The sequence below is a fragment of the Xenopus laevis genome, chromosome 7L (assembly GCF_017654675.1).
Source record: "Xenopus laevis strain J_2021 chromosome 7L, Xenopus_laevis_v10.1, whole genome shotgun sequence".
NCBI classification, from domain to species: Eukaryota; Metazoa; Chordata; class Amphibia; order Anura; family Pipidae; genus Xenopus; species Xenopus laevis.
In genome coordinates, this window is record NC_054383.1 from 101,142,961 (window position 1) to 101,155,126 (window position 12,166).

A 12,166-nucleotide genomic window follows, 5' to 3' on the forward strand; every position below is an offset into this window, starting at 1 on the left:
ATTCTACCATATTCATGATACCACTAGTAGTCTGAAAGCTCCCACTGTACCAGTAAAACGGTTATTTTTAATAAAGTTTTCTCCCAAATATACAGAGATCTACTCACCTCAGTCTCCTGATCAAGAATGAGAAATCTCTGGGCTGCAGCTGTACACCTTGACTTTGTCCATTATGACATCATAATGACAACTGTTTGTTTGAACAGCTGTGAGATTCAGAGCATTGTGACATCACGCATGCAGCCCAGGCAGGGCAGTTATAACAGCAAGTTAAATCATGGTTGCGGAGTTCAGTTAAATTCAATTAAGTTGAAGAATAAAGTGCAGTGGGTTTTGTTGCCATGATGAGAGCCTGTTTATTCAGTAGCCATTCTCAATATAGGGAATGATACCATTACAACATGTATATTATTGTGTATTATTTGTATAAGAAATGGTACAATTAATATATTACAAAGACTGCCCCATTATTATATATAATGTATATGAGCATAGGGAACGCAGTGTTGGCTTGTACCTGAAATTGCAAAACAGTCCTGTCATTTTTTAGTGTTTAAATGTATTTTATTGAACTGGGGCAGCATAGCGCATCTTGTCACAACTGGATATCAGTGCAAAGAGCTTTTTGGCCTTAGATTTAATCATGTTAATAAATTCATGTTATGTATTTAGCAAACAAAAGTCTAAATTTTATTTTTCATACAATGCTTTCATTTAAATGCACTTCTTTCATTTAAATGCACATCACAAGGTTGTTCCTTTTATGTATTTTGCCACGCTACCATAACTACAACCTTATTGTAACAGTGTAAGCTGGATTGGTATTCAAATACAGGGTCTGACGGTTTCTTTTTATGCACATGAGCAGGTTTTTTAATGTGCATTTTTTTTTGGTTGCTGATGATCCAGAGAGCGGGTCTGGGCCGACGGGGCCCACAAGAACCGGGGTCCGTCGGGTTTTTTCTCTGTGTCCCAGGCCGACCCTGTTCAATTATTAATTGTGTTTTTTAAATGATTCAAAATATTTAAATATTTATTTATAAAAAATATTAATTTCTGTCTACTATGGAAACATTAGGGATGCACCAAATCTAGGGATCGGCCTCTTTCAGCAGGATTCGGATTCAGCCGAATCCCTCTGCCAGGCCAAACCGAATCTTAATTTGCATATGCAAATTAGGGAATGGGAAGTAAATCTAGTGACTTTTTGTCCCATTCCTAATTTGTAGATGTAAATTAGGATTCGGTTCAGTATTCTGCCGAAGCTTTCTTGAAGGATTCGGGGGTTCAAAATAGTGGATTCGGTGCATCCCTAATTTAAAGTAGTTCATCGAATTACGAATTGTACCTTGATCATTGTCACTAGTCGATCTAGTGCAAAGTGCTCAATTACAGCTGGGAGTTTCTGAAAGGAAAATAACACAAAAAATGGTGCTTTATTATGAAATAATATTTGTATGTATTATAAATAAAAACAACATTTCAATTCCCTGACATTCATTTTTGCAGTATGAGACAGATCTGCTGTCGTGTGCCAAAAATACAGGAAGAGTCCCCGAAATTATGCCTCAGCCGACCGAGTTGTTTTATACTGGTCATGAAACTTTTGAGCTGTCTTTTAAAAGAAGGTGCCTTGGTGGCGATACATTGTTTATATAGGGAATCATCTACTCCCCTATAGTAAAACAGGATATTTAAAAGTCACCAAGGAGTTCAATGACCATATAACGGCACAGGGCTGAAGGCCGAGGTCTTCCTTTTGTGCTGGGTGCCATTGGCATGCTGTAGGTGACACAGGTGACAAAATGCAGGGTCACCTACATTCCAATAGGTACTGGGCTTTATATATTTATAAGCAGAAACACAAGACAGTAACTGCTTGGGAGTATTTAATGAATTCCTATCCCACAACAATTGAGTGAAGTCTGGCCTTGAATACATACAGAAATAGCACACTATATTTATGGTTTTAATTTCATCAAATGCACATTGACAAAATTTTTTCCTTTTAATTCAGAGGCAAATTTTTCCAGTTGCTCTTGAATTTAGCACATATGGCTGATAGTTGACCATGGAAAAAAATAACAAATTTCTAGGTTAATGCTGCAAAGTGCCTCTCTATAAAACCATCATGAAGCCAGAAAAGCTCATCAAAGGAGTAGTTCACCTTTAAGGTAACTTTTTTTATGTTATAGAATGGCCAATTCGAATTAACTTTTTAATTGGTTTTCATTATTTTTTTTATAGTTATTTGCCTTTTTCTTTAGACACTTTGCAGCTTTCAAATGGGCGTCGCTGACCCCCTTCTAAAAAGCAAATGGTCTGTAAGGCTACAAATGTATTGTTATTGCTACTTTTTATTACTAATTCTTCTACTCAGGCCCCTCCTATTCATATTCTAGCCTATTCAAATCAATGCATGGTTGCTAGGGTAATTTGAACCCTAGCAACCAGATTGCTTAAAATGCAAATTGAAGAGCTGTAGAATAAAAAGCTAAATAACTCAAAAACCACAAATAATAAAAATTAAAACAAATGGCAAATTATCTCAGAATATCACTCTCTACATCATACTAAAAGTTCTCAAAAGGTGAACAACCCCTTTAATTACATTCTCCTTTTTGTGTTTTTCTTTTTCAAATATCTAAAATGAATCTACCCGTGGATTTTTTGCAACATGGTATAGATCTTTGCCCGTTACATATATGCTGTTAGTGATATTTTACGTATAACTACTGTATCAGAAGCTGTGCCAGGAGGAGCCCGCAGAGCCCTGTACTTACCGCTTGCCTCAGAGCAGGCAGTAGGCTCCTCCTCCTCGCGCTTCTTAATTTTCACGTCTGAATGACACACAAGTTAGGAGGTGAGTGTAAGCCTACATGCCACCCCTGCCCTTCCATCTTATATAAAGTGCTGCCCAATGCAGGCAACCCTATATCAAAGGGGAAAGCCATCGGTTTCTGGACTTGGAAATGCAAAGCGCAGTAAGCATAGTCCACAACCGAGGCTTATCCCTTCGAAACAAGCAGACTTTTGAATCTGCTCTGAATACAGCAGACCTATCAGTTAAAGGAGAAGGAAAGGTAAAAACTAAATAAGCTTTATCAGACAGGTCTATATAAATACACTAGCAAACCCTTAAATTAATGCTGCTCTGAGTCCTCTGTCAAAAGAAACACTGCATTTCTTTCCTTATATCGTGTTTACATGGGCTTCTGTATCAGACTTCCTGTTTTCAACTTTAAACCTCCAGGGCTTGGGCTTGAGCATGCTCAGTTTGCTCCTCTCCCCCTCCCTCCCTGCTGTAATCTGAACTCAGAGCAAGCAGGGAGAGACTCAGGCAGGAATTGATGTCACACCAAGCTAATATGGCAGCTGCTATCCTAGAGAACCTGAATGAATGTTTTAAAGTTGGTTACATTCAGAATTTGATTATGAGCCAAGTATTAAAATAACGTAACAAACATGTACAGAACAATCAATATTTATTTTGGTCACAAAGCGTGTTGTCAACATAAATTACATGTGCCCTTTGGGCCTCTACAAGAAATGAAATGTACTATAATATTATTATAGTATAATATTTATACTTCTGGTTTCCCCCGGACACACACATTCAAGCTTGGCTCTGCAGAATCCTAGAACAGAAAAAGAAAATGATCATTTTAATTGCATTAATATGTTTGACGTGTGGTTTAACACAATTTCACAAGCACTTTCACACCAATTAAGTTAACCAGGCATTAGATGATTTGCTTTGATTGGTTAGGTTGCCAAACAAGTGGGTGTTTGTGTTGGATCAACCTAATTTGGCCTACTACTTGGGAAGCCAAATCAGTCAAACATCTAACCTCTGGGCCAACAGTCAGATCACAATAAGGGTCCTGGGCAGACCGGTTATGGCTCATACATAGGCCAATAAGCTACCGACTCAATCTGGAGTTGGCAGGTCGGCAGCTAATGGGCAGCTTGATTTCATATCTGGTGAATACATCTGGTACATACAAAGTACAGTAATGCTGCCTTTCTTGCTACAGGCCAGCAAATCCAGACTGGGATTCAGAACATGCCCTGGCATTCCCAGTACAGAGAAGCCCATACAGCTTTCCACCTGCCCAAGAAACAATGGACTGTCTCCAGCATCTTACAGCAGCCTGCCAGAACTCACAGATTGGAAGTCTGGCCCTGCAGTCCAGTATATACATCAATTAAATCTCAGCTCAAGCCCCAAGGTAGGTGAACAAGAATAGCCCACCTGCTTCCCCTGTCCTGCTCAAATTAATATATGCAAATCCAATAAAAAAAAAAAAGGTACTTCATGTATTCATATGACTTATAAAAAGAACCTGTTCTTTTAAGTGCTATGAATACATTTTGACTTTTTTAAGGAGTGTTTTTTTGGATTTATTTATAGCAAGTATGGAGGCTTTCAAGTAGCCCCCTGCAGCAAGGACCCCCCTCCTTTTGAACTTAGTGCTTTGTGTGTCATCCTAACACATGTGTACTGCAAATTAATACTGTATATGTATCAGGGGCAGTGTTTTTCACATCTTTGTTTGTGACCTATAAATAAAAATGTGTGGCCCAATGCACCACTGTGATCACGTCAAATGCTCTGGACTCCTGCAGTCACTTTCCACTCATTTCAGGTGTGTTTCAGGTTGATACCAACCAACACACCAGTGGCAGCTATAGGAAACACCTCTCCCATTTACATGAATAAGAAGTGCCTGCAGTGCCAGCTGCCCAACAAAAATATGTAACAAAACCCATACCTTATTTAAATATTTCCTTCATTAACCAAGCTGTCAGCATAGTCATCATCATCTTCCTCCTCTTCCTTTGCTCTAAAATGCAGGTTTCTGAACTCTTCTGCTCATCGAAGCACAACAAGGCACAGCAGGTGGCAGGTCCTAACAGAAACCACAAACATTTTAATCATATGAATGTGCATGAAATGTGGAAAGAAATAGTGACTACTGGGAAAAATATTAAAAAAATATATATAATAATATATTATTGCATTTAAATGGATATGGAATCCAAAGTAGCCCTTAGTATGTGTACGGATTTTAAAACTTCGCAGGACATGGCAAAAATGGATCCAGTCATGCAGTGTTCTTTCAAGTCCATTTTGGCCAGGCTCATCTTCTAGCTTTTTTTTTTGGCTCTGTGCCAACCCCAACCTCACTTGCCATCATAGAACACAATTTACAGAAGCCGCTAGGACTGCATGCTTTTTTTTTTTTTTATTTAAACAAGGAGTCTTATTGGTTTGCTATTACAGCAACTCATTCATTAACATTATACCTGGTTTTATTGTCAAAAGTGGCAGAACACCAATTATGAGGAATATAGCCTGGCTTGTGTAACAATAAACCAATACATTTGAGCCACCAGTTTCGGGGGATTTTCCAACTTTAAAGGGGTTGTTCATTTTTGAATAGAGAGAGTGATATTCTGAGACAATTTGCATTTGGTTTTGATTTTTTATTATTTGTGGTTTTTGAGTTTTTAGCTTTTTATTCAGCAGCTTTCCAGTTTTCTCTTCCCGGAATCTGGTTGCTAGGGTTTTACTAGGGTCCAAATAACCTTAGCAACCATGCATTGATTTGAATAAGAGACTGGAATATGAACAGGAGAGGCCCGAATAGATAGATGAATAATAAAAATCCATATACAAAAATAGCAATAACAATACAATTGTAGCCTTGCAGAGCATATGTTTTTAGATGTGGTCAGTGACCCCCTTTTGAAAGCTGGAAAGAGTCAGAAGAAAAAGGCAAATAATGAATAAACTATTAAAAATAAATAATGAAGACCAATTGGCCATTCTAGAACATACTAGAACCACCCCCAGATACAAGGGACAATGACATTTTGTGTTTACTTTCATGTTGGTTCTACAGAAATACCTTTTTAGGTCGGAGATAAAATCTTATTTGGACACCTCATTTAAAGTTGGAAAATAATTTACTCTTACTAAAAACGTCCTTCTGTGTTACTTCTAACACCCAACTTTCCTAAGCCACTTCAAACTAAGCCCCTAAACAACTTACACTTAAGGTGTGCATCAAGTCTAAATTCAGGATTAGGACCAAGAGGAGGACTACTCAGAAGCCTCTATCTTATATACCATGGGGCTGTTGGCTGTGGGAAGAACAGCAGCACAATTCGAATGCCTTCCGTTAGCACAGCTTGCAGGAGAACATTAAACACTAATCTAAAATAACTATCGGGAAAGGCAGTGCCCTATGTTATTTAAATAAATTGTATAATAACACTTCTCTACATATATTAAAACTGAGTCAGTACATGCATTATGTACGGCTTAGCACACAATGATAGAGCAGATTAGAATCCTCCATAGAGGGTTAGTGTGCATGTGTTCCACCATTATTTGCATGAGCATTGGGATATGTGTACAAGGCTGTTGCTAAATTACACAAGTGCCTCAGGGCACAGGCCCACATCCATATACATTGCAGGTGTATATAAAATGTGAAGTGCAAAATACTTCTAACCTCTTTTTGTTCCATGCTCTCTGCTTTTGTTTTCTTGTTTCCTTATGTCTTATTTGCTTTTCTCCACTATTCCTCATCTTTCTATTCAGACCTCCATTCATATTGCAGTCTCTTATTCAAATCAATGCACGGTTGCTAGGGAAATTTGGCCAATAGCAACCAGATTGCTGAAATTGCAAACAGGAGAGCTGCTAAATAAAAAGCTAAATAACTCCAAAGAAACCCACAAATAATAAACAAGAATACCAATTGCAAATTGTCACAGAATATCACTCTCTACATCATGCTAAAAGTTAAAGGGGAAGGAAACCTAGTCGGCACAAACACCCCACCCCCCTTTGTTGCCCACCCTGACTCCTCCCCCCTGGCCTACCCGTCCCGCTGGGCAAATGCCCGTAACTTGTTACTTACCCTTCTGCGCAGGTCCAGTCCAGGGAGTTCACCGACGACATCTTCTTCCACGCGATCTTCTTCCTGCTGTGAACTGCGTTTTGGCGCATGCGCAGTAGGAGCATTTCGTCGGTAACGGATCTACTGCGCATTGCGCCAAAAGTCACGCGCATGCGCAGTAGATCGTGCCGGCGAACTGATCCTACTGCGCATGCCGCTGTTCACAGCAGGAAGAAGATCGGGTGGAAGAAGATGTCGTCGGTGAACTCCCTGGACTGGACCTGCGCAGAAGGGTAAGTAACAAGTTAGGGGCATTTGCCCAGCGGGATGGGTAGGCCAGGGAGGGAGGAGGGAGCAACAAACGGGAGGGGGGGTGGGGGTTTGCGCGACTAGGTTTTCTTCCCCTTTAACTCAAAGGTGAACGACCCCTTTAAAGCATCAGTACTACGCCATACTTGCAGGTGAGCTTCTTTCGGGATAAGATGTGCAAGTGCGTGCGTTTATCAAGTGTGTCAATCTGTGTGTTTATGTAGAACTGCACACGTATGACCCTGTCAATTAGCTTGGTGGTTCATATGACATTTGATAATGCTCAGAACCTCCACAGATAACTACACAAGTGTGCTAATGCAATATTAATATATATTAGGATGGATGATAAATTAAGTTTGATAGACATCAAGGAAAACTCACCTGCATTAGATCTGCATTTTCAAAACAGAGTCCCAGAGGCATCGGCTGATTGCTGTCTTCATCTACAAATGGACTGCCATTCAGATAAACCTCTCTTACTTTAGAGGGCTCAGAGGACGTTTTGTGACTAAACCCTACTCCATCCTCACTGTCATCTGTTAAGGCCATTACGTGAAACCTCATTCAAATCAGAAAAGGGGGATGCAGAAGGACATGTATTAACGTTTCCAGCATTGCTTTCATTAGACGCTGTGTTGTCGGTTTGTTTATGAATTCCTGTTCATCAGATTCCATCAGACCCTTTTCATCATTTTTCCAACTTCTTTGGAGACTTTTTGTCTGTGTTTTTGCTAGAAACTGCCTGCAAAGAAAAAGGGTGGAAATTTAGAGTTAGTCATATGCATATGTGTATGTACATACACACACACAGTTAAAGAGAATAGAGGTCATTTACACAGGTGCAAAATTGTATACATTTACATGTTATTCACAAAGTTACTTGCACTAATACATGTTTCGGTTCAACCTGCAATCAAGTGCATGCAAAGCTAACATACCCAGGTAATTAATTAAACATAATCTGTTTGTAATACCACTCCATTTGATAACTGCCCTGCAACCAATATTCACAATTACATCTGGCCTTTTCTGCTGTAAGGATCAGATGATATTCATTTTTTTATAGAACCAACTTTAGTGAATGGAGGAAATAATTAATCATGTTCAAACCTGAGGCAAGACCAGGAGGTTAAGAACTTGCAATCCCCACAGCACCCAGTGTATCCATTGTAAATTAGGGGCGGGTAGGGAAATGCACCGAATCCACTTTTTTGGATTCAGCCGAACCCCCGAATCCTTTGTGAAAGATTTGGCCGAATACCGAACCCTAATTGCATATGCAAATTAGGGGTGGGAAGTTTTCTTCCTTGTTTTGTGACAAAAGTCACGTTATTTCCTTCCCTGCCCCTAATTTACACATGCAAATTAGGATTCCTTTCCTGACTCTGTTTTATCAAAATGAAGAAGTTTCTCCAATCTTAACATTGTCACGTACAAATAAAGAGAATGAAGATCTTAAAGGACTATCACGAAAATTTAATGTAAGCTTCATCGTACTGAAACTTTATAAATACAATTAAAAATTCTACTTCATTTCTGAAATAAAGTTTATCCTCACTATCCCTCTCTCAGCATCTGTTTCTCTTCATTCTCTCTTCATGCAGCAGTTGGGTGTCAGATAATCACTGACAGTTACATCCAATAGATCTTATAGGGGGGGTCCCTTTGTGATCAGATGTGTTAGAATTGATTCAAATCACTAATTCCACTTCAAACAAATAGTGTGAGCTGTAACACATGTTCTAGACAAAAGGAGCCTCCTATAAGAGATGTTGGATTGAGATGTCCTTCACACTCACACTCACAACTCCTGCATGAAGAAACAATGAAGAGGCAGATGCTGAGGAGACTGAAAAGGAATTCGAATATTTCAGAAATGGTTTAGAATTTTTAATTGATGACATTTAAAAAAACCATGTTATTTGTGTGATGATGAAGCTTCTATGGAATGTTCATGCTACCGCTAGTTCCCCTATCAATGGCCTGTGTGGAAGTGGAGGAGCCCAGTGTTCCGGCAAAGGGAACTGTTTCGCTATGTATTAAGGCATGAAAAGTGGATGGGCAGTCAGCAGCAGCAGCAGGTAACGCCCCACAGCCCCATGGAACCTGCTGGAACCGACATAAAGGCAACTGTGGCGCGCCCTCAGCCCAAATCACTTACCCGGACTCTAAAGCCCCTTGACGCTACGAGACAGGAAGCGGCGAATGCCGGGAACTCCTTCAGGTCACGCAATAATCCCCCCGGTTCAAGCAGAATTATTCACAGCACAAAACAAACCTCACCGCTCCTAAGGCCTGACGGACTTTCTGTCGCAAGGCCTGAGTTTTAATCGCTGCACAAAATATCAGCAGCCGAGTCCCAGAGGCGATACACAGAACCGACCCCCGTTCCACCGCTCCTTCTCTCCCATCTCCATAACCACCGCTTGACAACAACCCAAGTACTGCGCAAGCGCGAAATGACTTGAAGCAAAGCATTCTGGGAGATGGAGTTCGGCTGCCGAACCGGAGCGCTTTGGTTATGCGGCAGAGCGCAGGGAAGGAGTGAGCATGCGTGTCAGGAGATAAGAATTGTATAGTAGCTGTACCTCCGCCGAGAAAAAAGATCCGGTGTTAAGAACCAGGACATTACACAGCGAGCAGAAGTACGGAATTGGCCTGCAAGAACCTGGCGGAAGTGAAGCAGAAGGCATGCAGGAAACGTCACGTGGTGTCTGTGTGTAGATAGAAGATAGAAGGGACTGGGAAATGAGCTCAGCTGCCTGAACACTCGCTCTGAGGGTACAAGTAGCTTTTTGCCATTGTGCCATGTTACCATGTTACTGTTGTGCTGCTTATTCTGCCTGCAGTTTAGCTGCTTAAAGGGAATCTTACCCCAAAACATTTTTATTGCGCAATGGAAGCAGCATTTATACATTTGTAACTGTATTTGCACTGGAAAGCAGAATGAGTTATTATTTCTTTTCCCTGGTTGTGACTCGTGAAACAATGTAGCACACATCGGTTTCCTCCACGTTTGTTCATTCAGCTGCTATTGTGCTACTTACACTCAGAACAAGCAATGTAGCCAATATAAGCTGCTTTCAGTGACAATTGCATTTAGTTATAACTTTGAAATCTGACATGGGGCTAGGCATATTGTCAATTTCCCAGCTGCCCCCCAGTCATGTGACTTGTGCTCTGATGAACTTCAGCCCACTCTTTACTGCTGTACTGGCAAGTTGGAGTGATATCACCCCTCGCTTTCCCCCCAGCAGCCTAACAACCAGAACAATGGGAAGGTAACCAGATACAGCTCCCACTGAGACTGCTCCAGTTACATTAAGTAGGAGAAATAACAGCCTGCCAAGAAAGTAGTTCTATCCTAAAGTGCAGGCACAAGTCACATGGCTGGGGCAGCTGGGAAACTGACAATATATCTTACCCCATGTCTGATTTCAAAATTGAATATAAAAAATCTGTTTGCTCTTTTGAGAAATGAATGTCAGTGCAGAATTCTGCTGAAGCAGCACTATTAACTGATGTGTTTTAGAAAAAAAACTTGCTTTTCCATGACAGTATCCCTTTAAGAACTTGAATGGAAAAATATGAATCAGCAAGGTCGGGGGTTGACGACCCAAAAACTCTAATTGATCGATGTTTTTGGCGGAAAAAACCTTGAACTTTCGGGCAATACCCTCTGAAAAAGCTCGACATCATGAAAACTATTTAAAACTGATTTAAGGGACCTCTGTCATTCTAGCTATTTTTAGGGTAGGGTATAATAAATCTCGAAAATTTGATTTTTTTTTTTTATGTTTTTTAAAAAACTTGAAAAATTTGTTGTTGTGTTTTTTCACCGGAACAATGGATTTTTGACCAAAAAATTAACCTTGAAAACATGAATTATTGTGGATCCTTCATGAATCACCTGGGATACCTTCATTGGAAAAAAACCCCATAATATCCCCCCCATCAGACATATTTATTGGAAGAGAAGCAAAATCCACGTTGGTCATGTCATAACCACACCCACCTTTGTTACATGACATTAAGGGGGTTATTTACTAAACTCCTGGGAGCAGGCACACGGATCGCTTTGTTTTCCGAAGTTGTCCGTAATTGCCTCACAAGGAAACTTTGGGCGACTTCGGAAAACAAAGCGCTCCATGTGCCTGCCCCCAGGCAATTTACATTTTAGCTGGCGGAGGCAGATCAAGGAGATTAGTCGCCACGAAGAAGAGATTTGCCTGGCGACTCTGCCTGTGTGGCCAGACCCTTGGACTTCACTCTACTAGATACTGTATAGGCTCCCTACTATTCCTCCTTTTCAAAATACTAAATACTTTCCTTTGATGCAGATGCCTGCACTTCTAAACATTCCATCAATCATTACAGTAATAGAGAAAGCCGAATTATTTCAGTACCTGGAACCTGGACCACATGCAAGTGTCACTTTGTATTGGTGCTTTGTACACAGCGTCTTCAGCCAAACTGTCCCATTACAGCTATAGATCCAAATATATACATCTCAATCCAGTTTTGTTTTTCTTTATTTTATACATAGTTTTACACCTTTGCAAAGATCAGGGACCCCAACTCTCACCATAAGTGTTCAGTTTTAACTCTCCGCTAATTTATATTTTTGTATTACACAAGGCAAATTCGTACACTTTTGGTGGCCCCCAGTTCCAAGCCTCCAACAGTGGGGTACTGGCAGGTCTTGTAGCTTACAACAAAGATTCCTGATTCCCCAGCCTCTCCAATTTCTAAGCTTGGTGTCCGGAAGAGAGGTCGGCACCTCTCCAATATGTATAAGAACAAAAGAATCACCAGACACTCAACAGCAGGTGAAGTGGGGCGAACCCCTGCATGTTTAATTCAAGTCTTGTGATGTAATGTTTTGGGGGCGGACCCCTTCATCAGACATGCAAAGTAGCGTGCACACGCCTCATAAATAG

At 40.5% G+C, this 12,166-nt stretch overlaps 1 protein-coding gene and 1 long non-coding RNA gene across 2 annotated transcripts in view; both read right to left on the reverse strand.

Moving 5' to 3' along the window:
* Positions 1-12,166, reverse strand: part of LOC121395484 (traf2 and NCK-interacting protein kinase-like) — a 54,549-nt gene that overhangs the window by 10,204 nt on the left and 32,179 nt on the right. The window lies entirely within an intron of this gene.
* On the reverse strand, positions 3,469-7,746 carry LOC121395586. Its single transcript, XR_005962572.1, has 3 exons — positions 7,608-7,746; positions 4,776-4,913; positions 3,469-3,638 (listed from the first exon to the last, which is right to left on the reverse strand). It is a non-coding gene; the product is annotated as an uncharacterized LOC121395586 (long non-coding RNA).